The sequence below is a fragment of the Anas platyrhynchos genome, chromosome 2 (assembly GCF_047663525.1).
Source record: "Anas platyrhynchos isolate ZD024472 breed Pekin duck chromosome 2, IASCAAS_PekinDuck_T2T, whole genome shotgun sequence".
NCBI lineage: Eukaryota > Metazoa > Chordata > Aves > Anseriformes > Anatidae > Anas > Anas platyrhynchos.
In genome coordinates, this window is record NC_092588.1 from 135,866,926 (window position 1) to 135,892,266 (window position 25,341).

The following is a 25,341-nucleotide window of genomic DNA, read 5'->3' on the forward strand; positions in this document are numbered from 1 at the left end:
ACAATTAGACTACATAATCAGCAGCTCACTCTGAGTATGCTTCCTGGTACCCAGTGCTCAAAAACACAAACCTTTTAAAGTAATAATTCTCGGTCCTCATTTGTATCGGAGAGATTTGTAGGTTAAAGTTGCCACAGAGGTAGTGCATCAGGAATGCCAAACAAATCAACTACCCGAGACAAACCTTTCATCTAGGCTTGGAAAAGGCACCACCTTTCCAAATTTGACCTGGCCAGTGAGAACTGGGGGCAAACTAGAAATAGATGAACATGCATGTGTTTCCTTGTTTTGTTTTTGTGCAATGCCTCTGGGGTGCAGCTGATGTCATTTTGTGGAACCTTTCTATATTCAAATATGGGAATTAACCTCTTCAAGAGTTTTGCCATCAGAGCTGGGCCAGAACATGATTCTACCAGATAAAGCCCAGGACACTGCAGTCCTGTGATCAAGCTATATTGTGCTAGCTCTAAAAAAGACCATTTTATCTTCAATTACTCCTAGATGGACAGAGACAAGACCAGAGTTTACGTCCTCCATTACCTATATTCCAGGCGAGTGGCTTCCCCATCAGCGTAGGCAGTACAAGCACTTGCTCTCCAGCCATCTCCCATCCCAGAGCAAAGTGATGTTAAAACCAAGAGATTCCTACAGACTTCTGCATTTGCTAAAATAGCATATTCTGACATTTCAGTCAAATATTCTAATCAAGTCTGTGCGAGCTGCATCGATTTAACTTGCATTGTCTAAAAATAGGTCTTGGCAAGATGTTGGTACCCAAAAGCTAGAAGCAATGGAAAGGAAGGAAAAATACTGAAGGTGCATATTGATTACATTCACGGTAAGTGAGCACTTGCCTATCCAATGCTGCAATGCACAAATAAATAAATTCCTGGTTAACAACCCAAGCAGCACATAAATACTTACAGAGATAAATAACCGAGTATGAACAGGTGCAAATCCAGCTCCCACATCAAAGTTGTGAAAAATGCAGAGCATGTGTTTTACATAATTTTCCACCAGAATTATCAGGTCTTTATTTCAAAAGAAATTGCAATAAGCCAGAGTTTATTCTCCATACAATGATATATTGAAATCAGGCCTTTTTTTTTTTTTTTTTTTTTTTTTTTTTTGTCAGTAAACTGGCCCTTCTACCACTTCAGTTAAATCCCAGTGTGTTGTAAAGAGGTCCATTGTCACACATACATATAACAAATGGAAAGAGACACCAAATAATGTACTTACTAACTAGTACAGACAGAAACACACTGCGCTAAAAACCTTGCCCAGTGTAGCCAGCAACTGCCTTGTAGTTTTGATTAAGCTCATGTGTTTGGCTGATTCAATGCCTAATCTTTTCAACTAATTACTGCCTAAGTGCTTGCCTGCTTCTAAGTATTTTTCTTTCCATAAAAATCTGTTGTTTACAAACATTTCCTCATTCATTTTCTGGAGAACAAAAAAATAAAAGAAAGGCTTTATTCCCCGATTTAGGGATTTTATGTGGTCTAGATCACATATATGAGGGAGAAGAGAGATTCTGCTACACTTTATTCAATATGATGTTACAAGAAAACAACAGTTACAGCTGACAAACCATTACATCTTTCATAATACAGACAAATTACAAGGTGTAACAAATAATGCAACATTTATTTTACTGTACTGCTTACTATGCTGTTCTTCTGAAGTATATATATATATATTTAATTACATTAACATTGTTTTCATGTACCAGCCCTCCCCTTTTTATTCGTTAAAAAAAGAACACCTCTTAGTGCACCATACAAAAATCCACGTGGAAGCTGGCAAGCTGGGATTTTGTATGCAGCACCATTGAAATGCATCTGGGGGGATGGGAATTTTTAGTGCATCCTTTACTTTTTGATTTTTTGCTTATGTGAAAAATGCAAGGCAGTAACATACGGTCACTCCACCTAAACGCTGGTAGGGGAGAGTTTTGTTATGCTCAGTAATGCAACATAATTCTATTTATATGGGGCGTCAGTGTTTTGCTCCCCAGTCTGTACAGCCTAAACATTTTATATAACAAAGATTACAAAATCCAATAGTATTCACAGATGAGTATTTTGTGTGTGAGCATACCAGAGCACTGACCACATTCAATTGCGTGCACTGACACAGAGTACACAGGAGTGGATGTCACCCACTAGCCCACAGGGAATTTATCACCCTAACTTCTTTCCACAGGTGTCTGAAGTCCAGAACCCCTGCACAACAAAGACAAAACGAAAACCCCAGTGCCTCTGTCTACTGCAGATTGAATTTTCAGTGTTGCATGTACTGACGTTATCCTAAAATATGGTTCTGTTTAAAAACAATAGTGAGAAACGAAAAAACCCAACCGACCCGGGACACCACACAAGAATGTAATGTTGGCAGCGTTGGTGTGTCCTGACTGGTGCTGTGCCTGCTGGGCGTGGGTTAGAGCTGCTCTGAGCCTAGCACGAGTGGGGACAAAGCCATCTCCAGATGGCTGGCTTTTAAAGTCAGGTTCTGGGAACCTGAACTCGTAAGGAACCTCCGTACCATGCAGACCATCTCTGTCACCATCTTCCCTCCCCAGTCAACTAATATCAGGTATCATACGCTGTTAGGATGTGCTTCCCACTTCTATCTGCCTGCTGTACCTGCTGCCCTGTGGCTGCTCTTCCCTCTGGCAGTTAAGCCATATCATCTCAGCATCATCAGGAAGGATCTCCTGGGGCCCAGCCAAGTGGTGAGACAAAAAAAGTCACACTGCTTCCAGCTATCAACTCCAAGCGAGTCCTGCAGTTCCTCAAGGACTGGGCTGCACAGACTACTGGCCATTTAAACCAACTTTTGACTACTGATGGCACAAAGAACTGCATTCCCAGCACCTGCAGCATGTCTGGAAGACCAGGCTAATTTCTCTTGTCCCTTTGAAGATTCTGCAGGGAACTGGTTTGGGAAGGATGTGAGAAAAAGAGAGTAACACTACTGATATTCCCTGAAGTTGTACCAAGAGCATTGATGGGATTTAAAAGGTCCACTCATCAGCACTGAGAAGAGCTATGGGGAGAACCTCACTTCTGCAAGATGCTGGAGAGATGGGCAGGGGATCCTAACTGATGGGTGTCAAATCAGGTTACCGATGCAGGTAGGGGCTCTACTGGAAAGAGAAAAGGGGAAATAAGGCTGTACAGTCAGCTCCCTGGACAAAGGAGCTTCCACTTCCTCAAAGTGATAAAAAAATAATAAATTGAGGTTTCCCAGAAGATTGGATGAACATGCAGCACTCACGTGAATGGCAGCAGCTGGCTGAGCCCAGCTGCCCTTGGTGCGGGCACACCCCCAAGACTCAGTGCCTCTGCTGGTGACAGCAAACCCAAGTCACCACAGGGAATCAGAACAACCCGAAAGGAGGAGCATAAGTAATCCCAGTCATCCCTTAATTGATCTGCAGCTGAAATAACCCCACTAGTGCTGAAAATCAAGTTACTATTTAGGAACCTAGGTATTTATGCACTTTCCTTCGGGCAACTGAGTTTGAAGATGTGTGGATGAACTTTAATTATTTCAGCGGTTGCTTAAAAGTGGGAATGGGGCAGAGAAGATAATCTCACACGCACGTGTGTGTACACACACACACACACACGCACACACATACCTTAAGCAAATACCCCGTGATTCACTACGGATAGCAATGTGCTAGGCTTGTGGGAACAGTTAGGGAATTACTCTCTATATTAAACCTTCAGATGTTTAGTTGAGCAGCATAATTGCTTGCCTCCCGATTTAAGCTGCCAAGTAGATGTGTCTATGAAACTACCCTTATATTCCTAATTGAAATCTTTGTTACATTTTCAAAAATTCTTCAGATTTTTGCAGCAAGTTTTTTTTTTTTCTAAAAATAGCTAATTTTAGTCATCAAACTGCACACAATTTAAGTAGCAAAGATAATGTATAAAAGACTTTTCTCTTACAAAAAAAAGCAACATGAAACCCAAACAAACCACGTCTAAGGCAGTTTCAGTGTGTGATAAAGTCAAAAGTTCAGTGGTCACTTTTTTCCCCCTTCAGAAATGCAGGAGAAAAATTGTAGTAACTTCTAAATAGGATTGTGACTGAAAGTGGCTTTCAGATGGCTTTTACCAGATCCTGAAACAGAGATGTCATTGGGGAAAATTGTGTTTTAATGGCTGTGCAAATATTGAGAATATTTCCACGGTTCAACTCTTTGAAAGTGTAGACTCATATCCTAGTTCATTAAGAGGCCTTTCGTAGCTACTTGAGCATTCAAGGATTTGCCTTATTGGGTGTTCTTTTCTTGTTAAACACCGCTGGAGTTTAATAAGATGGCAGTAGCACAAATCCTTTTCCCCTCCTTTTAAACACTGAAAACTAACCAAAGTGTTACTGCATTTCTTTAAAATGTAATTCAATGCACCCAGCAAGCAAAGGATGTCAAATTTATGTGTAGAATAATATTGCCTAGCAAGCGGTTCTGTCCTAGCAGGAGCATAACTCAGCAGTGGTTTTTGCACCATACCCTGCTCTTTCTGAATGCAAAGCATTGTATTATGATCAGGGCAGGTTTATTCCACCCTTCAACACAATGTTCTCCCCAAACACAATGTAGCAGGGGCTTCCTTTTCTAAAATCACACAACTTTGTTTCTTGCAAAGTTTGCATTTGAATGATTCATTCAGAAAAGCGATCTAAAGACACGTCATCTGGCAGTGCCTTCCAATCAGATCAGGATAACTATAGAAAATAACTTGAAAGGTGCTTTGGTGTGGAACAGCAAACAGCTTGGGATAAGGAAAATTCTCCATTTCACTCTGTAAGCAGCAAAATAACACAGCTGGATTTAATGGCTCATTAAACAAAAGTTTCTCTGTACCTTAGTATCTGCCTTGAATTAAATGGAACAGTTTCAGCATCTCTGTTTTCTTTTCAAGAAAACTTTCTGAAAGGTAAATAACATGAGGAAAAACAGAGATGTTAGCCAAGACCCATCAAAGAAAGAAATATGCATAATGGGAGTAAAACCTTAAAGAATTTGTCTTGTATCTGTCAGCTGAGTATATCTCATCATTTTTTGCTTTGTCCTTCTCACAGGCCTATTTTGAAAACTGGCATGCTACATAGCCTAAGCAGAGTAACCAAATTCAGAGTACTGAAATAAACATGCAATTATTGCCATGTTTTTAATATGGATATAAATGGTCTGAGGAGATAATGAAAAAAAAAAGGAATAACCCAACACTTCAGGAATAGTGGCAAGGTGCTGTAATTGTCAGCCGATCAGACAAGTTGGGCTTGCTCTGGCAGAAATTGTCTTCCCATTGGTTGCAAAATGTGCACAACTCTCAAAGAAAACACACAGTCCTTTATGCCACCGTTGGCTTTTTCTTTTTTTTTTTTTTTTGTACAGTCATTACTGAAGAAGTGTGAACACCAAATGTGTTGTCTTAATGTATTTAAGACTTTGCTGGTGAAAGCATAAAAATCCTTACAAAGATGCAGCACTGCAGTGGAAAATCAAACAAAATCAAACACAAAAGACTGAAAGAGTACATGCCATGTATCAGTAAGCAAAAGCTTAATCTTCACATAGTTCTCTGAAATCACAAGGTATCCAAACACGTGCAAGGTTTTAAATAAATTGCAGGGAAAAACAGGGTCTTGCCAGCTTCAATTTTCTTTTGAATGAAATCCACCACAGAGAAAGAAAGGAAACAGGCCATGGTTCCTTCCTGGTGTCGGCCTCCTCATTAGGTTTTTGTTTCCCTCCTCCAAACTGGTAAATTTAATCCTGTAAGGAAACAATATAAATTATAATAAGCTTCACGACTTGCATTTTTAAATGATTTTTTTTTACTTGGTAAATAATAGGTTAGTCTAAAGCCGGTTATGAAGACACCAGCTCAGAGCAAAGGACAGACATCCAAAGCACTTTCAGAGCTGGTACCTCAAGCAAATGAGCTTAGAACACCGATGTTTGCAGGGTGGTTACCTAAATGGGATATATTAATCCATATTCATATATATCTGCCCCGAGTGCTAATCTTCAGAGGTGGCATCAGCATTCACATTCTCCATGGAAATTACAGGCGGCTATAAATAGACAGCTGGCTCTGCTAAAGGTGGTCACACCCCACGGATGCAAAGGAAGGTTGCTAAATGCTGGCACAGCTTCAGGAGTTTATGAGCTCTTTTTGCCCCTTTTCTTTCGGAGACTCTAGTGATTGCCTTCCCAGCACTGCTTGTGACCAGTTTATGAAAAGGTTCCCTCAGCTTTGCTTCCCAAGAGTTATTTGAGGTACTTCGAGGTGGCACGGACACTTTTGTAAACACAGCCAGGTTATGGAGCTCCTTGGTGCCCTGCATTTAAACACATTCCCTTTTACTTGGGTGTTTTCCTACTTATAAAAATATATCAAAATCCACTCCTTTCATATATAGAAAGTAAACATTACACCAAGAGTTTCGTTTACATTATCTTTCACTCTGCTAATGACTGCTGTTTACAGAGGCTTCATGCTGTGATTGGACTTGCAGAAATGTACCACGATGTCCCTGAGATTTACACAAACCAGGAGGCAGGCCAAGAACATTGGAAGCATCACTTTAAAACAAAACTAACAACTGAAGGTGAACTAGGTGAGGGCCAGATAAAGGCTGGATGGACTGGAGCCATTAGAGGGATTCTGTAATTAAGATATTTAGCTCTTAATAAATGTCCAAGTAGATTTCTCTGCCAAGTAATAAAGTGAGACTTCATTTCCTGATAATGCTGAGAAATTCTGCAGTTTTACAAAGTTCAAATATCTTTGTTTTACAGGGATTTTCAAGACCAAAGACTATAATTACAAACCTGCTACATTTTTTAAATGTTGTTGCAGGAAGACAGTCAGATACGGAGGAATTTTAGCACTTTAGAAAAAGAAAACTTAAAATTAAATATTCATCAAGCATAGAACTGGTTTGTATTAGCATGTCCTAGAACTATTTAAATCAAACTGAATGCAGGTGCCAGTGAATCTAGCCTAGCCCTCATTTCAAAAGCAGGAGAAAAACAAGACATCAGTTTTGAATTGCAGTTTCAAGTATAATATTTTAATTGTGGCTTTCATCAAAACACCCTAATCTCTACACAGCATCTACACTTCATAATTTCCAGGGTTCCTGTCATGGTTCTTTATTGCTCTTCTTCTGCCCTTCAAGTGCCAGAATACCTGACTGGGATTAACAAAAGCCTGTTCTTAATGATGCATGGCAGCATCTTGGGCCCTCCTGGAGCTTGGTCTACCACCTCTTGAGTCCTGCTTGGGTTGTTTCCTAAATGCCTTTGGAGCTTGCATGGAATGTCTGTTCCACATGAAAGTCCCACTTTCCCCAGGGTCTAGGAGTTTGGCTGAAGCCCCAGTCAATCTTGTTTCAAGGAATACATTAGAGTTGACCCATTCAATTTACCCTTCATAAGCTCAAAAAGAAAAGCAGTGATTCACATCAAATGCAGAGGTTCACAACTGCTTACCGGGGAAACACTGCTGCCACTACTGCCCAAGCCAAGCCAAACCAAGCCAAACCAAACCAAACCAACAATACATTTTAGGGATTACCTCTTTGGAGCCCCAAAGCAATGAAAGAAGCAATGAAACTCCCCAGACTCCATCCAATGTCAAGCTTGCATTCTCTACCACCACCGCCACCCACAGTAGAGCTGTGAAAAGTGAGCTTGCAGTTTAAAACTACGACTGTCCAGATCCAGAACAGCTGCTTGATTTCAGGCTAAACCCAAATTGCTAGAGTTCAGCACCTGGCATAACCAGCAGGGGCATCTAGGACATGTAACAAAATGATTTGGATAAAAGACAAAGAACTTTTCCTGGAGTTACCAAATTGCTCAGATTGGAGAAAAACTGCATTTTAATTAGATAATTATATTAATTACAGAGAACATTCTCCTTTCCATCAGTGGACCTCAAAAAACTTTTCAGAGAAGTTCAGCATGACACTTCTCCCAGAGATATGCTAAAATTTTCCAGTGACAATACTACATTTTCTGGCTTCAAGTTTGGCTCTGTATGCAAAACTGATCACACATTCTCCAAGGCAGGACCTGGGCCTAGGAGATGGGGAATACCTTCATCAGAAGCTTGCACTTTCAGAATCAAACCCTGTAACATTAAAAGCTTCCCTAGAAATGAACAAAGCTGCCACCATTTAACATGGGGAATAACCTTAGCATATTGGCAACCACTGCCAGCATCAACGCGGAACAAGGTCTAGATCAAACAATAAACTCAATGGGAGTGAAACAAAAAAAAAAGAAGAGGTGATTTCATTCCAAATTTCCCAGGTGGATCTGGCTGGGGGAAAACTAGAAGACAGTGCATAACCAGAGAAACAGAACGGCTGGCGATCACAGTCTGTGTGAAGATGCATTCAGATGCACTGCCTGCCCTGTTCGGGAAGCAGGGATGGATGAAGACCTTCCACCATCCCCACCAGTGGCCAGGTCCTTCTGATGCTGAACTCTGAGCATGGTTGCCACGGTAATTCTACTTTGTATAAAATCCTTATGTGAGCTTTGACACGGAGAACAGGCCTGATGGTTAGGAATATATACACTGAGAGTATCTGAGGCTTGTATTGGAGCCCCTAATTCTCTGAATGATTATTGTTGATTCAAAGTGGGGTCAACAGGTGAAATCCCTTCTGTTTATACCTCGAAGCACCCTCATGATTAACGCCTTCACCTGGGAAATAGGAAACTGAGGTTTACCTGTCCTGAGGCAGAGGAAGAAACTGAGCACAGGGATGCCACCTCTCAGAGAAGCACTGTAACTGCTGTGCTATGGGACAGAAGATGTCTTTCCCTGTCTTTTTGTTTGGTTTACAATGAGACTCACTGTGTAACATCAAGTAGATACCTCCCTTAAACTGGAGGAAGAGGGTGTCTACTTGTCCACCGCAGAAAATCCAAAATAACACAAACATGAAACTGTATATGGCTGAGAACCCCTTTAAAAAAAAAAAAAAAAAAAGCAAAACATTGTTTCCCCAGTGAGGCTGTCAAAGTGAAACATGGGTTGTTCACACAACCAAGACCTGAGGCAGTTCCTGAAGCATGACTCTCCATACAGTGCTGCCGTTCAGTTGCCAGGTCACTTGGTATTCCACGTTTTCATTCTTAAAGTTATATTTTAGAAATACCCTTGCTTAGAATTTAATACATTTTCCTGATCATACAAATCAAAGTTTTGCTTGGTGACTTGGCAGATTGTGTTTATGGCCTCTGGTCACAGTTTGCTTATAAAAGCGTAAATTGTTAAATGGGATATTTACAACTTGTGATTTCCCAAGAGCAAAATAGGGTTCTTTCAGATCTCTCTGTTTTCTTTTTATTTATTTATTTATTTTTTTAAAAGGACCCTGAAATATAACAGACTGTCTTAAAAATGAACTTGTGTTTTTTTCACCACAGGTCCAGGCAGTTTTGATTTTCACTAAACTTAATAGAAGATGACAATGATGATAACAGCGAGTTAATGATGTGCCTGAAATATCAAGTGACCTAAATAAAGTAACTCAATTGTATGTTTGTTATCTAGAGAAATCATCTGCTGCATACATCCTGTTTCTCACAGATCCAAAGTGGGACAAAATAAGGTGTTAACACACCTTAAAATGGCAGTGGTCAGTGTCAGAAGAGAGTAGCTGTTGGTGTAACACTAAAGCTTATAGTGTAAACATTAATCATGCTCTCAAGACATGAAGCAGAGAAGGGTGACCAAAGAGCCCTTACATCCCAAATATTTTCCTTTTAATTAATAATAAAATGCCCTTTCCTTTAAAAATGCAAATTACCAATTCAATACATGTTCTTTTTGGCAGCATCAGCATCCTTCTCTAGGTGCTTTTAGTTTTTGTATAAATTATAAAACAGGGTGGAGCTGTGCTCCCGCAGTGTCCTTAGCATGCAAAGCATACTCAGAGTGCATGTCTATTTATGTGGCAGCTGATTTAGCATTATTATAAGAGTATTCATTTTACAACACCAGATTTAAAATCAAAATGTGGGCTGACAACTAGAGATACTGTGTTCCTACGAGACGAAATGTGGGGGTATTTAAGATCATCAACAATATATTCTTTCTCTCCCTCCAAAAGACATGCACATAACACAGCCACTGCTCATCCTCTCTAAAAAAAAAGTACACTATTAACAGGTGATTTTTCCCTCACAGCTTTTATTCCTCTCTTTGTTAGAGAAGTCATTTAAAAAACCTAACCAAACATTATCAATACTATTTGCACTCAGATAATATCTACATGCAATTCGTTGCTATAAATATTAATTAATTGGATCACCAATACCCATAATGCAATTTTATTTTGACCTACATGCCCTATGAACTAGATATTTTTTGGATTCAATTTTCTTAAAACCAACTGTCAGCATCATGTGATGGAAGAGATGAAAAATGAAAATGAGCGTTCCCGCTGTGCAGGTGAGTGACCTGTGGGAGACAGCTCTGCCTGCTAGGATTTTTACACGTACCATCAGACACAGACCAATTGATTAGATCATCTTATACCCGCCACCAACTAGGCTCAAGAGACTAATTAGAGAGAGTACTGCCTGCGCAGGCACCCCATTGACACCTAATTTGCTCAGCCAAAGCCTTTGGGGAGAATGTATTATCTCTGCAGCTGCACTTCATGCATTTCTGATTTGAGGCATAAGCAAGGAGTACTTCTTCACTCTTTTGAGCAAACTGAGTATATAAGCCCTTAAGTGCTAAATACAAGCAGACAAATTAAATCTGGCCAGCCTCCCATAAATTCTTTTTCCCCTTCAAATATATATATATATACATGTATATATATACACACATACATACACATTTTATATCTGTGTCAATAAGATATGTGAATAAACACGAATGTACAAATAACATGTATGTTTGAGTGTGTGTGGAAGGCATGGATGCATATAAAGACATTTCTATACATATATGCTTTAAAATATGGAATTGTCATGTTTAAAGTGCTTTGTTTCTCAGGGAACTTCTAGTTGTGTGAGATTTAACAGCAACACAATTGTTCTAATATATGAAAAATAAATGATCTGCAGTATTGTTAGCCTGGGCTCTGAATTACCCCATGGACAAGGCTCAGAAGACTGCTGCCTGTAAAGTTTCCCTGCATATTTTCAGAGGTATTAGCTCAAAGATTATTTCAATGTAGTGCCTGGCTTTGTTGAAAGCTTTTCTTCGATGGACTACACCTTGTTTGTGGTTCCCAAGGAACACTGTTCACTAAAGTTCAATATAAGATTACTACAATTGCTTTCTGCTGGGCTTTAGCTTTATCTAGTTACCCATGCCCCAAAATACACTGGAGAGGCAAGACTTAAGGCTGTCATTAAAAATTTATTTAAAAGGAAAAAAAGATGACACTAGAAAACCTATGTTTTTTTACAGACTGAGAAGGGTTGGAAGAAAATATTTTCTGCCATGGGCTGATATGTGATTCCTGAACTCAAACACTTTGTAACACACAGAAAAATGGTGGATTTTCATCACGGCTAAAATAGCACTGAAATAAAATATCCTCTTCACTGAGATAGATGCATGTGGCTATAAAGGAATTTTCAGGAGTCTAATGAAGGTGTTGATTATTAAATCAATTTAATTTCAGCTTGTGCCAAAGCCCATGTTGACATTGTCAGTTTACAGTGTCAATTCAAGATTTTGCTGTATCAAAGAATTAAAGAAGCCTCAGCTAAATATGTGCAAGATACTGGCATGGCCAAATCATCAGATACAACCTCCTTTACTAAACACAGTATGAATGTGACTTCCAATTTTTTTTTTTTTATAATGACAAAACAGAGAACATCTTCATCTTCCTCTCCTTATACATATACATGTCTTTCCCAATTCACTTTACATTTATACAGTAATGTTTAATCTTGTTGTATATTCAAATTACACCTCTGGGTTATCTTGGTAACTGTTGGCTGTTCACAATAGTACTGTATGAGATACTTATACATTATAATAATTACTATCAGTCATTAAAAATAAACCACAATTGACAAATAAGGAACAAAGCATTTAGTATTTTTTCCCCACTTTCTAACTCTTTTCCCTTTCCTAGATACTTTCTACTGTGTCTCAGTTACTGTGCTGTTATTCGTATACACTCTCGTATATACATCCAGACTTATCTTCAGCAACAAATATTGCTCTATATTCCTCTATAGAGTGCTAATGTATGAATCAGAATACAGATTGTATATAAACACATGACTCTTTACAGAATTTGTCTTCCTGCCAATTTTTTTTCCCAGATGGACTTTGTCTTTGGGCAGATCACTGCAACTGCAAGTAAAGGAATTTGTGAGGTGACCACAGGAGCACTGTCTAGTGTCAAGGAGGGTGACAGGGGATGACCCTAGAAGAGATGAGTGCTGGACAAGGACTGTAAACTAGTCAGAAAATAAAATGTTGGAGTAGAAACACAAATTTTTAAACAAAGCAATTTAATGAGCATACATACATTAAACAACATGGCATAACCTTATTAAAGGTGAGCAGTCCACGGCTCAGTGGATAATGGGCTGGGAAGTGGGAAAAGAAGATTTTGACTTATCTACTGAATGTCACCACAAGCAAGTCACTTTATCCCTCTGTAACCTTTGTTTTGTAACCGGGGCTTTGTTTTACATTCCAGCTTCTGGGTTTAGAGTGTCTCCCAAAATGAGTGCCCAATTTTGGCTAAAGCAACCAATAGTTCAAATTACATAAATACAGTTAAATTTAACAAAAAAGTGTAATTAGAACAGCTGCAAGCTTTGGAGCTTGATGAAATCCTTACTTGGCCTATCAATTCTCCAAATTGTGCCTTTATGTGCACTAAGAATCCAAAGTGAGAGTCCTCCTTCACCTAGAACTTTGTGAACAAGCATCTGACAGCCCAGTGTGGGAGGCTGATTCTGTAGAGTGAAGACTAACCCTTAAATTCTATGCTAGTTGCTAAGTAGCATATATGCATATCAATAATTGCAAACCAACCAGGCATACTTTGCACATAGAGTATTAGAATTAGTTCTTTCATACTATGTATTTCTAGGAAAAAAGGAACACAAATTCTGATTATTACTGTAATATTTTATTACCAATATTCACTTCCAATGCCATTTGGTAACTGATCGGTTTCACAGATGATTTGTAGGTATACCTTAAACTTTTGAGTGGCTGTGGTAACTTCCAAATGAGTTCTCTCCAAGTCTTTCAGCAAAAATTCTTTACTACCCTAGCTGCCCACAGCTGAATTTTTTTCTTTGAGTTGAGAACAAAGTCCACAAAGCCTTTTACAATTACCATTTGAATAAGGCTTCACATGAAAAATGGCCAGGACTGAATCTACTACATGTCTTCTAGTTTTTGAGAATAAAGCACAGCCCTCTGTGAGCGAGCTCTGGGAAAACTAATACTTCAGACGAAGATACTACAAAAATAGCAGTGTTATTGAGCTCAATATATTTTGCAAGCAAAGCCACAGAAACCTTATTAAAAACAAAAAAGAAAGCTGAGGATTTCAGTACACATCAAGACCAGAAAAATATTAGTGCTGTTTGTTTGCAAGAATATACTTCTCAAACCTGACAAACAGCCAAATACTTACAACTTCTTACACCCTAATTTTTGTTTTTCCTTCTCCAAAGGCTTCAGGATTCAGTTTGTTATTTATATTTTTAATGGCTTAAAAATTTCTCTCTTCTCAAATTCAGTCCCTGTAAAGGCATAAATTTTCACTCGTGATTACATCAGTAGAAAAACTGCAGGACGTAAGCCAAAGATTCTCTAGATTCCAATATGCAGGAAACCCAAACAAGCCCCCCACCCCTCCCCTCTCTCTCTATTTTGTGATTAATGTGATGTGTCTAAATCATTATGCTTCTCACTCTGATACTTGGGAAAAAAAAAAAAAAAAAGCCTGCCAAAGAACTGACTGAATGTGAACTGGAGAAATGCTTTTTTCCTGGATCTACAAAGAAAGAGCCTAACCCTACTTTTTGCTAATGTTTGACACAGTGGGATCCATATCTCAGCTGTAGCATCAGCTGAAATGCATCAGTAAATGCTGTGCCTGAATTAAATTTGTGTATAGCTTAATTAAAATAACTGACAGAAAGGAAAAAAAAAAAAAAAAAAAAAAAAAAGAATCTTTCAGCATGGTTTCAGAAAAAGGAAACGTTCAAAGGCAATACACAGCCATTAACATACAGGTTACTGGATTGAATCTCTGGAGAAAAAGGAGCATCAGGAAGAACAGGTAAGAGATTTCTGAATCACAATCTCTCACTTAACTGAACAGCCAAAGGGGCTGGAGATTCAAGCACAAGCAACCAGTTTGTCAGCCGAGCTGTTGTACACAATGTTTTATCTTTGGGGAAAAGTCACGAAATTTCCACTTCCCACAAACCTTGTGTCCCTGTCACTTCTCCTAATAGAACTGTCTATACATCAGACTCTGTACACTAGATCAACTAAAGTATCAGCAGTGGGATTATTTTAAACTGAGATCTTCTCAGTGATCCAGCTTGATAGAAACTTATAAATATTTGCACCAGCACAACCAGAGGGGTTGCAAACTGGTAAGAGAGCAGGAAGGAAGGGCCTGGATAGAGCTAGGCAGAAACTTATCATGCTGTTTTTGCCTGCAAAGACAAAATCATGGAATTACATCCTTATTTTTCATTAACAGCAGTTCCCCAGTGCATTACTCATAGCAAAGCTTCACTTTCTGAAGTCTGAAGCCACCTGCCAACTCACAAATGGCTAATTATTTTCAGGTGTCCAGAAACACAGCAAAATCTGCCTTAGCTGGCCACTTAGGGAAGCAGACAGAAGACTCATAATGACCTACTAATTAGAAAGGAAGAAAACTATACTCAGAATATCTGGGAATACCCTTAAGATTGCCTAATAAGGATAATCTCCTGTACTTGTTTCAAGGGAGCAGCAAACAAGAGATGGCTGAGAGCCCATGCATCCGACTGAATGTTTCTTGGATATTTTTGGTTGGTTTTCTTTTTTTTTTTTTTTTTTCAATAAAAATATGTTGGCCTGCCAACATATCAAGGAGATGCTAAACAAATTGTGAAGCTTCAAATCATATTTAACCAGAACTTAGAAACTTTAGATGGGACAGAAAAACTTCAGATTCTTTGTATGTTAATATCTAGCTTAAAGCGAAGAAGCGCAGATCAACTATACCCCAATCTAAATACCATGAATGAAACTTACTGACTGCCAATCTCAGGACTGTTATTTAATAGGGTCACTGTTACTTAACGGGGCTATTTATCAACTTGAACAGTTGGCCAACTCCCAGTAAAGATGTGATGATATATCAGACCATCTCCTTCCTCTCCCCCCTTCCAGAAGAAATTTATTCCTGGTTTTCTCTGTCATGGCTTTTATCCCCATGGTTGCCACAGAGCTGCCAGGTTGTACCCTGCTGGAACAGTCTACTGGAGAAAGTGACATATGATAGACTAAATGCCTGCCAGATGACTCATTTGTATTCACCTTATCCCCCAAATCAAGCACTACGTCATGTGAAGATTAAAGTACTCACATGTACTTAAAAGTAGGGCACTTTGTATACATGTGATTGTTAAAACTACACCTTACTTCTCAAAAGATAAGTGCTCTCAGAACAAATCTACTGCTTCCAGTGCAAATCAGTGCAAAGTAGCAATGACATAGTCTTGAGACTGGTGTGGACCATTTTCCTGGTTGACTTAAAGAAGCAAAGAGTCCTGGGAACTTAAAGATTCTTCTGTGAGGGATCCACAACACTACAAATTACCTTAGTTCTCACAGATAAATGCTAAACATTAAGAAGGCAAAGTTTGAATGTTTATCATTACTAAAAACCATTGTAGTAGCCTGAAAGTAGCTACAGACAGTTTGGGATTAAGCTATGTTTGTTAGCTCTTCTTTGGAGAAGAGAGAATGAATGTTCGGGGAGAGAAGAAACAAGAAAGAAGGAAAAAAAAATCCATTTTCACCTGTATTTTATTTTTTTTTTAGTGTTTCTCCTAGAGTTTATTTCCAAAAGGAATCTACTTTTCAAACCAGCAGAGAATTTTTAATTAATCCAGAATGTGGAGTTATAACAGCCTTTGTTTTAGCTGGACACAGACATCTCTACAGTCACATTCCGGATAGCAAAGATCCTTCTAGCTGAAAGCTGCTATTTGTAAGAACCATCTGGTTATACAGTCTATTTGCTGCTGTGGATTTCAGAGACTGATCATCATGCCAAAATAGTCATGTCAATTAAAATAAAATTTTTAGGACAGTATTGCAACCCTTAAGCACACATAAAATTAAACAGAATGTAGACCTCACATGCTGAATCACAAGGCTCTTTCCCACAATTGCAGTATATTAAATTAATGTCAAGTTTAAGTAATAGATATATTTAAATTTTGGAATATATTTCCAAATTTCCATTATGTCCAAAGCTCTTAAGCTATGCGTCCACCCACACCATGAATGTCATATGATATTACTGACTGAGAGATCAGGAAGTCTTTGGAGCTGACCTTTCCAAGCCTGAATCATTGCCCAACCCAACAGTTCTTAAGACTCAAATGGGGCACAGGAGAAAAAAACTCAGTTTAGGAAATGCTTTGGTGTCTATATGGAATATTGCTTGCCTCCATGCTCATTCCCTATTGGCTCTGCTAGTACTTACTGCAGTCCTTTCATCTATCCAACTCCCGCTTGGAATTCTTGCTGAAAATCTGTGACATTAGAAACAGTTACTGGCAGCTTCAGGCCAGCTGCATTTTTCCCTGTCAATCCCATTTTTACATACAAAACCATATGGAGCACTGAAACAGAAATATTTCCACAGTGCGGTCTGGTCTCTGTGGCATTAAATGGAAAAAATGTTCCAGAATTGGCACCTCTTTAGAGCATCAACACAGCAGTGAAGATCTCCTATCTAGTGTATAAAGAGATCACAAAGCAGCATTTTCTTTCTTACAGTTGCCACTCTGACTGCGGTAAGAGCCTTTTCCACATGTATGACTAAGACACTCAAACGCAACGCATGATTTGGGAAACCCACCATGAGGTTATTTCTCACAGACACAACTTTTATAAAATGTGGAGCAACCACACCCTTTGAAAATCAGGCCTCCTTCAAATATTACAGAGGCTGTCCTCACAATCCTGATTGTTTTTTGAAAGACTTACATGTTTTGAAAAAGCACTCACACACTCAAGGGGTTTCATACGTGTGGCAGAAATGGTAGATAACAAATCAGGTGTAACATACCATGCATTTTGTGGTATGCAAAAACAAGGATCATGGTTAGATAGAGTACTAAAGACTTTGTTTTCTTGTAACTGCAAGAAATACTTAATCTTTTTTTTTTTTTCATTTTTTTTTTTCTGAGGCACCATTATAAATGTAAGGTTTTGCATAGCTCATTTAAATAGTTTAAATGACACAAGGTTAAGAACAGGAAAGCCTTTCACCAAAGGTGGTTAGACCTTTTCAAAGATTTCATATTATTTGAAGCTTACTTTCACTGCATTCTTTTACCTTGGCTGCTTCCCAAGTGGGTATAAGTTAATTAAATAGGATTTTGACTCTCTAACCTCCCTATAAACTGCATCTTTACCTAACTCTATTTAAATAAATCAGATAAAAAAACAATCATGTAGCAGAATATGTATTTTTACAGCTGTGGAAAAAACAAACATGTCTATTAAGCTTATTTGTAAGTACTTAGTAGTCAAAGCAACAGCCAAGAATCATGGATGATTTTAATTAAAATAAATCTGGGTGGGCACATAAATTCATTTACGATGGATTTTCTCAAACTGAAACTTCTCTAGCACTACTGAATAGCACGGCGCTCCAGTAAGTCCTCATTTGTTCATGGTGACTGAAGTTCAATCTGTCTGATTAGCTTGTATTCATTTTATGAGTCATGTAAAGTATAGTTAGTCTCTATGAAAAATATCAAAGTCACGAGGCTGGAAATGGTTACAGGAAAGGGGAGAAAGAAATGGGAGAACAGATGGGCCGATAGTAACAATACAGAACGATATCCAGCATTTCTGTGACACATGCTCTGGGTCTAATTTCAAAAGAAGGTGAAATAGATGCACCAGGAGAACACTGCATTGCTCTCTATGAGCAGATACTGTGATTTCCTGTATACAATTATCCCTCTTCACTTTAAAATAATAAACACAGCCTATCATCTCAGATCATTAGGCCCTTCCAAAAAAAACCACTATGGCCTTCTTTTAATTTTATCCTGAAACACACTGTAATTTAGGTATCAAAGATCATAACAGTTACATATGAATAAATTAGTAACTCGCTCACTTGTAAAACCTGAACAAAGAATTAAGCTACCTCTTTGTCTGTAAATGATGTGTTCAGGCCTCGCACAGGCAGTGACAAAGAAGCTACCACTGGGGCCTGAGAAGCGATTACATCTCTAACCCCAGCAGGAACTTCATATATTGGGTTTGTCACAGAATGAAACCTATATGAAATGTAAGCCTTTATATGAATAGTGACAGAACCTAGCCACCTTACTGGTGCACGATGTTCTGATTTTGCAGCCATTAGACGATAAATACACACACATCCAAGAGCGTTTGATTTAGATCTGTCTGCAGTTGATTGATTGGGATGGATTTCTCCGTTTCCTGGTATCATTTCCTAATACTTCTCTGAACTTGTCATTGCTGCAGGTAGACACTAAGAAAGTCATCTCAGGTATATGACAACTATCCAAACAGTATGAGCAGAGAGGTATGCCTACAGGCAGGGAGGGAGGCCTGCCCACCATGTCAGATCCTCTGAGGTGTGACTGCTCTCCTCAGTACAACTGCTTCAGCTTTATTTTTTAAATGGCATCATGCGTCATGCTTTGTCCACCTTTGACAAACTGCATTAGACCAGGTTTGTTACCATGCACAGTTTGTGGTAACGAAGATTAATGGGAATAAACTCTTCCATTTTTCACATTGCATGTAAGTGGATCATAGGCTCTCACCAATGAGGTTTCTCTTCCCCCCCTTGAGTATCCATAAAACAAAGGTTTCCAAAGTAAGGTCTAGTGAACAGTGATCAAAAAAAGGCACTGGAATTTCTGGAAATTATAATAAATAGTTTAAAAGAATGTCAACAGCCTGTAACTCTCACTCATCAGAACATTTTTATCCCTACAAGTAAGGGCTACAATAACGGTACTGTAAGCTCAATGAGATACAGACTCTGTGTTTTGAAAGAGCTTTGCATAGAGTTATTTTAATTATTTTCCTTATATAGTAAGTGGAGGCTGAAAAAGAGATTTTTTTAAAATAAGAAATGTTATTGTTAACTCACTAATCACAGCCGAGGGACTTAGGGGCAGTCTGGTTTCTGAAATATCTTTGAGCTTATTTTACAAAATTGACTAAGTTGGTGGTATACCTTTCACATGGATTTTAATGCAAGGCACCAAAACTTCCTTTATGCAGAAGCACAATACACAACACTGGACACTGAAATCATATCCTGGAAAATTTTAGAACACCAATATTTGAAACAGGGGATTTTTATTAATTCAAATAAGTTAATTTTTCTTTTGTAAATGTCTATTTACGAGGTGATTAAGTTTAGAGCTGATGTGTAATGCACATGCTATGTTATTTATTTTTAGAACATAAAATGCATATTACCAGTGTTTTGAGAAACTACTGACCCTTACGAGTCAAAGTGAGGGCTTGATTTCTCTCCTTTGATTCTGGAGGCCCAGAACAGATGTGGGGGTTATGAGATTCCCTATTTTGCTTCTTGACGTTCAACAAGCTTATGGCTTGAGACCAACGGAGTAGCTGGGGGCACTGCGGGTACCAAGACGTAGTTAGAACTGCTGGTGTGGACCTCAGAAAAAAGCAGAGATGACAGTAAAGGCACCCAGCATGGCAGGACAGAGCAGAAGGACAAACTGCAGCCAAAGCCAGGCAACAGCACAGCTACAAACGATGAGGTATCACAGCAGAAGCTGCTATAATATGGAAATAGATTCTTACCCTCCAGGCCCATATGTCATCACACCAAGCTAAACTGAAGCTGCCTGCTAAAATGGGCAATTTCACATGAACTTGGCAGGGTAACTGCCAACACAGGGCTTGTTTTCCACTGGTGCCACCCACTCTGCTAATCCAATTCTGCTTCCTGATTTGCTTCTAAATAATAATGAACGAAGCAGATGGGAGGGGGAAAAGTTCCCAGCAGTTAAGCCAGCATGTGAGTGAGGCTCTTTGCTTTTCACGTATCTTGTGCAAACTAACTCTAAATGCAATGTCAAGTGATTAACAGTGGTTAAATGAGAAAGCCAGGATTTGTCATGTTCTCGGTCATTCAATTGTTGACCAGGACAAGCAGGCAAATAAAACAGACAGAAGGATAACATGCTGAAGAAGAAAGCAGCAACTTTCATAACATTTATCTTGGACAGGGAGAGGGATGTACATCTCCTCTTCCATCATAAATCTTCCTCATCCTCACAAATACCAAGTATTTTTTGGGGAGGGTGAAGATAGTTAAGCACTACAGCAATACAAAAAATACTTTTTGTGTCAAATATCCAATAACCAGGACAAGCACAATTGAGAGGGATTCTGTGGTTGACTCCTTTTTGACAAGGAGAGGGGAAACAAGCTGAAGCATCAGGTCAGGGACCAGGGATGTGATGGTCAGAAAAGGAGCAGAAGACATGGAGAGGCAAAGGGCAGGCAGGCAGGAGGCTTCACGTCTTTTCAGCAGCAGCAATAGAAACTATTATTCCTGGGTCACACAACATTATATCCTGTCCAACAAACAGCAGGTAAGCTTGTTTTCACAGTGCACGGTGTTTTCTCTTGTGTCAGCCTGACACAGAGGATAATCACCTCCTACTGCTACCTACTGGCCTCACACTGTGGGTTGAAAGGTATGAATCCCACTGACAACACATCTTGACAAAGGTGAAAGAAGGCATCATTGTGATTCATTACATGTAAACTTTCTTTCAATTCTTCAGTTTCCAAATGCTCGGGGAATTAAAAATGTTTGTGCAATGCTGTATATATGCCTTCTATGTCTGCGTTATGCCTTCTTTAACTTGTGGTTATTTTCTTCCCCCATGAGGCCTTTGACACATTCATTGCCCAAACTATATGCTGCTTTTGCAAGACAAAGAGATTTATTGAAAATTAGACCCTTGACTCCTTTATTGTGGAAGCTGGAAGGCTTCAAGTAAGTGAAGGAGACTAGAAAAAGTAAGAGTTTCAGTAGATGAATGCCTAGAAAATTGCATTTGAGTCCTGCTTCTGCTAGAGCTCCTACATGATGCTAGAAAAGGTATTAGAGCTCCTACTTGATGGTAAGGAAGTTATATTAACCTGTTTATTTATTATATATATATTTTTTTTTCTAACAGAAATTAATTTGTCAATTCTCATTTTCCATATAGTACAAAATGGCTTCTGGTTTGGACTGCTGATACACTGAGCGTTCACTGTTGCAACTGAGGTCACTGCAAAATGAAATCCAATCTTAACATAATAAGCACTAAAAGATGCTAGGAGCTCTGAGAAATTAGGCAGGAAAATTTGATTTGTTTTTAACAATTGCCATCTTAATACCTGTACCTCAGCTCCTAGTTTGTAAAGCAGACACCTTTGTACCAACTCAGCTGTTGGAGGTACTATGAAGGTGGCTTCCTGATGCTGGGAGGAACTAAGGTATGATGCATCACAAAAAAAAAGCCTCCATGGAAATTAATGAGTCTGTATCTGGTGCAGGCTACAGATACTGTAGCCGTAATGCATAGGATCAAACAGTGAATGATGAAGATGAAGATAAACCTTAACTATCCATCTGTGTTCACAATCCATTATCCTGGAAAAAAAAAGAAGTGATTTGAGGTCCCAATAAATGATAGTGTATGAAGACTATAGATGAATGAATAAACCACATGTGGAAGAAATTAAATTTGAAACCTTATTTTTTGTATTTCCTAACTACCATTTGAATTTGCCACTTTATTAAAAGTTCTCAAAACAGACACTTTAGGAGAAAAGAGTATTGCTAAGAACTAATGGATTGTTTATCTTCCCAGTTAGTCACAAACACAATGAAGAGATTTATAATATAAAACATAAGCCTGGCTCAAATTTACTATCAGCTTCTATTTCTTTCAGCTGAAATATTTTGTCTGGTTTGATGTTGCAAGACCAGAGTAATTTAATTTGAGGCAGCAGTCTTTGATAACACAGGACAACATATATTCCATTGTGTCGATTTTCTGATCTCTGTTTTTCCATCTGATGTAGCAGCTTCGGTATATGCCTTCTGAAAACTGAAAGAATTTCATGCAGGCATCTGTACTGGCCTGTTCTTTGTACTAATTAAATTAGTTTCCTGTTGAGTAAGTAAAATACTGGCAGCCAGGAACAGTTGGGGAGACAGCTCGGAGGCTTAAGCACTGAACCATGAACTTTTCTGTTTACTACAGTATTAAACAAGTAGACACTCTTGCTGACATTATGGGGAATGAAAGAGCATTCTGTTAAGATATTTGTTTCGTTACCGTTCACGAACCACTGATCTTCTATAAGAGAGATTTTTAGAGATACAGTAAGTATTCCATTTGATATAGTTAAGTAAACAACTGTATTATTTGGTTTAAAACTATGCGTGTCAAAGTCAAAGCTGAATTTGAACTTCACATCTAAGGGGGTCAAAACTCAGAAGGGAGAAATAAGCCAAACAACCGCACAATGACCCAGTCTCATCGCAGGCTCCTTACTTCCATTCTAACAATCACAAAAGTGAAAATTGATACAACACACAGATCTTTGGCCCAAGTACCGCACAAGTGGTGTTGACACCTTGAAGGATTAGGGCAAGAGACATCGTGTCTCTGATCTTCTATTCTCATGCCTTTCGGCAACTGCTGGAGAGTTAACTGTATGTATATATATAAGGCATAACAACAAAGCAGCACATGCAGTACATGAATGGGAGGTCTAAATATCCATCCTTAGTTCAGTCTCATTTTTCCTTCTAATGTAAGAGCTCTTAAAGCATTATAAATTGTTTACATTAAAATATACATGCTTACTACACTACATACACACTGAGACTTTGTGTGCATATATTTAGCTTAAAGCTAATCTCTGAGTAAAACCCCTTTCTGAAAATAGAGATTTATAAAAAGAAACACTGATAAACCTTTAGCTATTGGGACTCTAGTGGTCACTGCAAAAACAGCACTGCAACACAAAACCTGTGTGATTTTGCTGATCACCCCATAAATCTTCCTTTGTCCCATGAGTTTAAGTTTTCAGCCAAGAAAAACAACATTCTTCATAAAATTAATGAAAACAAGCTGCTCTTTGCCTACAGAAAAAGATTTTTCTTAATTACATTTTTTGCTTTGAATCATATATCCTGTAGTTTGATTAAATCCTCTTAGAAGTCAACTAAAAATTAGAGCTTTGCAGCGTGAACCTCAAAGGTGGTGTTTACTTGGAGAATATAAACCCACTGTGCCTTTGGAAGCTGATATTTAAAGCAAGAATAAGAGCAATATCCAAGACAGTTTTTATTATTTTTATTAAGTCACTGCATAAATTTATTTTCAGGGCTTAAAGTTTTCAGAGAAATATGATCAGGCCAATGTATTTATTAGAAATAAATGGGCTGTATAAATGAATGTAGATAAAGCGAGAATACTGGAATTCTAGTTAATCCCTTGAGGCAGTAAATCAGGATTTCTAAAGCACTTAATGCAAAATATCTGCATCAAGGGGTTAAATATATAAAATATGAAAAGTCAAAGACAAGAGCTAGATTAAAAGGTTACGTGGAGACGGTGCTGAAAAAAATGGAGCCTGCTGCTAAATAGATATCCAACAGACATTTATTTAGGTTCACTGGCTGCAGCAGCCGCTGGCATACTCTAAATGAACTCATACAACAAACAAAAATCAAATTCTAGCAACAGTCTTTGATCATTTTTAGTCCCAAAGCAGAAAAATTTCCTTGTGAGAACTAAGCTACATGGACTTGATTAAGCTAACACAACTAATTGCCCTAACTGAAAAATAAAAATACAAGTTGTCTATACCCTCATTGCATACATACAGTCTCAGTAGTCCAGATGAGCCTTGCATTCTTCCTGGCAGACAAGACAGCAGACTGTGAGAAGACATTGTTAATTTAAATGTTAATTGAATCAGTTTCTATTTACCTGGAAATCTCCCTCCGCTCAAGGGTGAAACTAGTCCAAAGAACTAAGACTGCCAGGCCTGTATCATGGTCTGCATCACCCCAGCTCCGTTCCCTTACAGGTCTTTCCAGCTCTGAGATACAATGATGTCCACTGGCTGGAATGTGCTCATGAACCTGTTCAAGTCCATTTTTTTGATTACCAAAGTTTCCACACACGCAAAATGTTATCACCACTAAACTGCTTATACTTCGTGTTTGTTGTTTTTTTGTTTTTTTTTGTTTTTTTTTTCTCCAACAAAATTGCAGTCTAAAGAAATTTTTTCTTTCACTCTGTCTCCCAATGCTTTCATGTAGAGATGTATTCTAAAATCTTGTTTTTAGGTACTACTAAAGAAGCTCTATCTAAAAAAAAAAATACAAAACCCCACAAATACCATAGCTAACAAAAAAATAAAACATTCCTCATACAAAAAGCATCTTCCCTTAGATTCTCTGTACCGCAGATGTATTTCTTACACAACTGCAACCACCACACATGACCAGTAAGAGTTGGCTCTGAGCTCAGGGGTGCTCATTTTTGTAAGGTATAAAGGAATAAGGCATACCTTGATATACATATTTCTGCTTTTATGCACATGCATAAAACTGAACTTAATTTTTGTACTACCATACGAAGACTGTAGCCATGACCTTTGAAGGCACTCCATGCAAAGAGACCGGTAGCCACACAGAGCTTGTTTGAAGTCAATGTGGTTTTCCCGGTGGGAGACAGGAAGAGACAGGAATTACTGAGTTAAATTTGTGTATTAGTATTTTCAACATAAATTAAATACTTGCAGCTAAAGCAATAAATACTGACATCCTACTACACATTGATACCTTTTAGATCTTTGGGAAGGCAAGTGACCTTGGTCCTGCCTCTGTCAGTCTGAACTTTAAATTTTTAATTTTTTAAGGAAATTTAGTCCAGCTTGAGAGAAGAATTCCTGTTCCCCACACTGGCACATCCAGAAACTTCATTTG

At 38.5% G+C, this 25,341-nt stretch overlaps 1 protein-coding gene across 3 annotated transcripts in view; it reads right to left on the minus strand.

The window, feature by feature from the left end:
* Positions 1 to 1,531: 1,531 nt before the first annotated feature.
* Positions 1,532 to 25,341, minus strand: part of CDK14 (cyclin dependent kinase 14) — a 335,682-nt gene continuing 311,872 nt past the window's right edge. For all 3 annotated transcript variants that reach the window (XM_038173994.2, XM_021271226.4, XM_021271225.4), the window contains one exon: positions 1,532 to 5,800. The gene's annotated coding sequence lies outside the window, so the exon portion shown is untranslated. The remainder of the gene's footprint in view (positions 5,801 to 25,341) is intronic.